Source organism: Phyllostomus discolor, chromosome 3 (assembly GCF_004126475.2).
Source record: "Phyllostomus discolor isolate MPI-MPIP mPhyDis1 chromosome 3, mPhyDis1.pri.v3, whole genome shotgun sequence".
Classification (NCBI taxonomy): Eukaryota; Metazoa; Chordata; class Mammalia; order Chiroptera; family Phyllostomidae; genus Phyllostomus; species Phyllostomus discolor.
Genome location: NC_040905.2, coordinates 77,518,277 through 77,524,276, shown reverse-complemented (window position 1 = coordinate 77,524,276; position 6,000 = coordinate 77,518,277).

The following is a 6,000-nucleotide window of genomic DNA, read 5'->3' as shown; positions in this document are numbered from 1 at the left end:
TGATTGCATAACTAAGTAGAACAACAAATTAACGTTTCCCCCTCTCTATCTCCCCCCTCCCCCCTCCATCTCCCTTCCTCTCTCTCTCTAAAGTAGATAATAGATAGATAGATAGATAGATAGATAGATAGATAGATAGATAAAATAAAGAGAGCCTTGAAAAGTAGTATTTTGAGAGAGAGAGAGAGAGAGAGCACAGGAAAGGACATTCTAACCTGATATTGTCCACAAGCAGAAGCCTAGGTCACGGTGGGAGTCTGTGAGTAGGATGATGTCTTAAGGGCCAGCGCGAGGAGTTTAGGCTTCACTGAGTATGTCCAGAGTGGAAGTTTAGATCCCCACTGAACTGTTCTGTTTCCCAGGGACCATGGCTCAGGAGTAGGGCTACCATTCTCCTTGTCACTCTGGTGAGAACCCAGGAACCATTATTCTTTACTTTCTTTTTCTCTCAGACCTCAGGGACAGAGTCAAGTTTTATGGAAATGAATCTCAAACATTGGTAGAGAGGGAGGATTCTCTTTAAGAAAAAGTCTATAGAACTAGGTGCAAAATGAATGTTTATTTTGGATGGGTTAGTATAAGTGGCCGGAAACCCACCTCTGCAGACCCTTATGAAAGCCATTATTGGAATCTGCTGCCTCCACCTTCAAAAGCATGTCTCAAATCCAATGGCTCTTCCTGACATCCACCACCACCTCTCCAGACCAAGAGCCACCATTAGCTATGGCATAGATTACCACAGCCAGCCCCCTCACTGGTCTCCTGGCTGACACCCTTGCCCCACTGCAGTCTATTCCAAACATGTAAGGCAGAATGATTCTTTTTAGATCTACATCAGAGCACACCATACCTTTCCTCAAAATCCTTCAATGGCTATCCATCACACACAGAACAAAGGCCTATGTATGGGCTCCAAGATCCTAATGCACAGCCCTTGCTTGCTTCTCAGCCATTCTTTTCTATCTCTCCCCACTGATTGCTCCACTGTAGTCATACTGGCTTCCTTGCTATTCCTTTAACAAGCCAAGCACCCCACGGCCTTAGAGCCTTTGTATTTGTTTTTCTCTCTGCTTGGAACACTCTCTCCCTAAATATTTTCTTGTCTCTTCCCCATCACTTCATTCAATCTTAGCTCAAATGTCACCTTCTGATCCCCCTGCCTCAATGATTTTCAACACTTTTCATCTCATGGCACACATAACTAATTACTAAAACTCTGCAGCACACTGAAAAATATATTTTTTTGCCCATCTGACAAAAAAAAATAATTTACACCAGACAGCTATTGCTATATTGGCTGTTGTCATTTTTTTTAAATATAACAATATAAAGGGAAAGAGGACAGTGCCCATGATTAAATAGTCAGGTATTGTATGTTTTAAAAATTCTTGTATCACACCAGTTGAAAATCATTGCCCTGTCTAAATGTACCACCCTTTAACCTCTATACCCTTACTTGATTTACTTTATGCCCTTTATCATACTTTACTGCATACTTCATTATTATTCATTCACTTGCTATTGTCTATTGTGTCCCCCTGATGTAAACTCCACTAAGGTAGGGGTTTTGTTGTACTCATTTCTGTTTTCCAAAAGCCTAGCATAGTACCTACTGTAGAGAATAGTGTAAATGCTTTTCTGAAGGAATATGGCATCCTCCAATGCCTGTACAATTTTTGAAACCCAATATCTAGCATTTGTTTTTTTAAAAAATTCCAAGCATATCAAGAAATAGGACCCAAAGGGAAAAATGCATGCTAGAAAGAAACCCACAGATGACCCAGTTATCAAGCACAAACTCTGTAATAAGTGTAATATGTTTAAGGAAATAGATTGAATGTATGGGACATGATAAAGATACAGATATGATATGCTAAAAAGGTCTAACATGAATGCAATTTGACCCTAGAGAGAAAGAAGCAATAGGGTAAGAGCAATATTTAAAGAGATAATGGCCACGAATTGTCCAAAAGTGATAAAAGATATTCAGCCACAAATTCAATAAGTTCTCCAAGCCCCAAATAGAATAAATACAAAGAAAACCAAAATTAAGCACATAACAATAACAAAGAGAAGACTTTAAAGAAGAAGAGAAGGAAGCTAAAAAAAATAAGGCACTACCTTCAGAAGAATGAGAGTAGCAAATTAGTTCTCAAAGTTATGATGGAAATCGGAAGGCAATGTAATGGCATCTTTAAAGTGCTAAACTATTTGCCAACATAGAAATCTATACCTGGCAAACATATTCTTCAAAGATGAAGACAAAACAGTAATTTCCAAATAAAATCTGAATGAATCTGTCACCAACAGACCTACACTAAAAGAGACTAAGTGAAAAGGGAAATTTTTTTCAAACAGACACAGGGAAATGCAGATGATAAACTTCCTGTAACCTTCTCAACAGGGCAATCAGCACCTCCACAGCCTTCTACCCACACTGGCGCTCTGGCTCCCTGTGGGCCCCCACACAGCCTGCCTGTGGTCTGTAGGGCTTCCATCAAGGCCCCCACTTTCCTCTGCACACCCACGCCACCAGTTGCTGATCCCCTGTCCCCACCTGCATTTTAAATGGTTGATTCCTGCATACCCAATGACTACAGACCAGCTCTAGTCTGGGCAATCCAGTGAACTTCTACTATCCAATAGGCTAAACTATCCCTCTTCAACGAGGTCTGAATGCCTTCCAAGTTTGTCCTTTCTTGAGTGCTTTCTGACATGTAAAATACCATATTGAGTTTCCTCATGCTTTCATCACTTGTACCAGAATGGTACAAGTGATTTATTAAGTCCACTAAGTTCATTAAACTTCTGTTTAACCCACTGAATGGAATCAGACTAATGCAAATGCCTATATCAAAATGATAAAGGGTCATTCTACCAAGGAGATAGAATAATTCTAAATTGAATTTAGCTAATAATATAACTTCAAATTATACAAACAAAAATTTACACAACTAAAAATAGAAATGGAATAATCCATAATCATAGTGGCAGATTTAACATACCTCTGTTGACTGATAGAATGATAGAATTAGCAGAAAGTAGTATCAATAAAGATACAGGCGATCCGAAACAACACAACTAACTGGAGAAAGGAAAAGAAGCTATTCACACATTCAAGAAACTCTTTTAACTTTGATGCCTGCAAGATCTTTCATTGCCATAAGTGTAAAGTTTGAAGAAGCTCTGCCGGTGAAACTGTTATGTCCGCCCCACCCACCCAGCCACCCATTATTAGCAAATAGCTTATCTTTCTATTTCATGGAAATATAATTTTCTCTATTTTTAATTTCTTCAGAGGCCAGTGGTGGACACTAAGTGAGCTTTAGATAACAGGCAGAGACGTGGCTAAGTTGGAATTTTGTCATAAAATTTAAAAGTCTTATTCTTTACATTCTTAATGGTTAATGAGCCTCTTGTAGCAGAGCTAACACTTTCCTTAGAAAAGAGATTAGCCCTCAAATAAACCAAAATGTTTACTGAACAATTAAATTCACTTATGTTTGTAATCAAATTGCTTTTTAGATTAGAATATATTTGACATCTCTACACTCAGTGACTATGACTTCTTTGCATAGGGTTCTTTTGGTTTGGTTACTTATAATTCTCTTCTAACTTTGCAATTATATGTTCATCTCAGTTGCCATTTTTGAGAATACTGCTAACCCTACTCAGTTCTGTGGTCAAACAATAGATGGACATTGGTGATATTTTGTCTAAATTTTTGCAGGAAGTAAATTTGTTGTATGCTAATTTCAAATTAATAACTTCTGTACTTCATGGTAAGTTGTGAAGTATTTTATAGTAATTCATTTTAAAGATTGAAGGTTAGGGAGGGTAAAATAATGTGAAATTATCCTACATTAAGCAACATTTTCAACTCTTAATAATTTCCTCCTCTTTTTACCAAGAGGTAATAAAATATATATGTATATATTTTAGTAAATGTTGATTTTATACAGCACTCTTTTCTGAGTTCAAAGGTAATGAATACATTTCTGGTGTTAGTGTAAGGTCAAATATATTTCTCTCATCTAAAGTACATTGAGCGCTGCCTGGTGTTGCTTGGTGGATTGAGCACAGGCCTACAAACCAAAAGGTCACTGGTTCGATTCCCAGTTAGAGTACGTGTCTGGGCTGTGGGCCAGGTTCGCCAATTGGGGGCATGCAGGAGGCAACCACACATTGATGTTTCTCTCCCTCTCTTTCTTCCTCACTTATCCCTCTCTAAAAATAAATAAATAAAAATCTTTTAAAAAATAAAGTACATTGAATTATGATTTACTCAACTACTAAAATGATCACTGCCTTGGGCAAATTTCTGTGCCTTTCAGGGTTTCGGGTTTTTCTTCTATAAATTTTAGACCAGAATTCAGTAAACTATATTCAGCAGGCCATATCCAACCAGTTCTTGAACAGGCTGTGAGTTAAAAATGATCTTTATATTATTATAAAGGTTGTTCTTACAAAGAATATGCAGTAGTGACACTCTATGGTCTATAAAACCTACAATATTTACCATCTAATCTTCGTTATTTATAAAATATTATCAAAAAATTATAATACTAATAAGTGTGGTAAACAAATCTTACTTTAATCATTAAACTGTCTTGATCCTTTAAAGCTAATTCATTATGGATTGGGAACATGAGCAATTAATGAAGTTGTAAGTTGTACATATCACTATTTTATTATATGTAAAAAAGCAAGTTTGAAAAAATTGAGCTTCGTCTTATCATATAGATTTTACTTAGGGATAATGAGCATTTAAAATAGTACTTTTGGTTTTGAAATATCTAAAGAGTTTCTGAAAATAATTTATGTTAGTATTAAATGACAGATTGGTATATATTATTCTATTACTAAAATCACTGTATTTTTATATTTTCTTTTTCTCCATTTAGATAGAAGCAGATTTGGGATACCCTGGAGGTAAAGCAAGAATTATTCTTAAGGAATCTGATATCATTACTGCCTTTGCTCTTAATAAAGTAAGTACACAGGCACTTTTTTTTATCTTTAAGTATTAAGTATTCATAGTTGGAGAATGTTTCCTGTTCTGTCAGTTTATTCAGTGTCAGTATTTCTTTTCCCCAAAGCTACTTCTCACTCCTAAATTGCAATGTGAATACATTTTTTATTTTATAAAGTGATTATATTGTTGCATAATTTAATTTTTATTTTGAATATATAGCAGATAAAATCTTTTATAACTACATAGAAGTATCAGGTATTTATGTACGTGATTGCCTTTAGAATTTGTACAACATATTGTAAGAGTTAATCCAAATAAAAGGTGTTCTATTTTCCTCATATGAACATGTTAAATGTGGGTCTTAATATTAGGTTAAATTTAGGCTTACGTGACTCAGAGAAATTCTTCCTCTTTGACTTAGGCTGTAATAACTGCCCATTTAGACCATTTTCTTTGTATTCTCTAGCCTTCTACTCAATGTCTTTCTTAGAGCTACTCACAAAAGAGGTAGCCTTATTCTAAGGCCCTTACATACTGTGGCCCAAGGTTGAAATTTGTCTGAATCATGTTCCCCTTCTATCTTCTCTGTTTGCTTTACTGTAGAGTTTCTACTATCTTCTAGATACTGTTGTTTTTTTAATATTCATTAACTTAAAGGACTTATATATTCTTTTCCATGTATTTCTAATTAAAAAACAAGTTTTAAATATTACTTAGATGTATAACCTATGGCATCTTTTCAATAGTCATTTCACCAATAGGTTCTCCATCTTTCTGCACCATCTCTTTTCTTTGATTATCCTAAGTGGTTCCTTTGTCATGCTGTCCCCACCTTTTTCTGTATCCTTTGTCTCATTTGTCTCATAGATGTCTTCCCCAGAACAATGACTAGTTCTGTCAAGACAGCAAAACAGAGACAGACTCATAGAGAACAGGATGACAGCTAAGGTGGGGGGTGGGTGTTAGGGGATGGATGGATTGAGCAAAGAGGAAAATGTCATGGACATGGGCAACAGTGTGGTGAT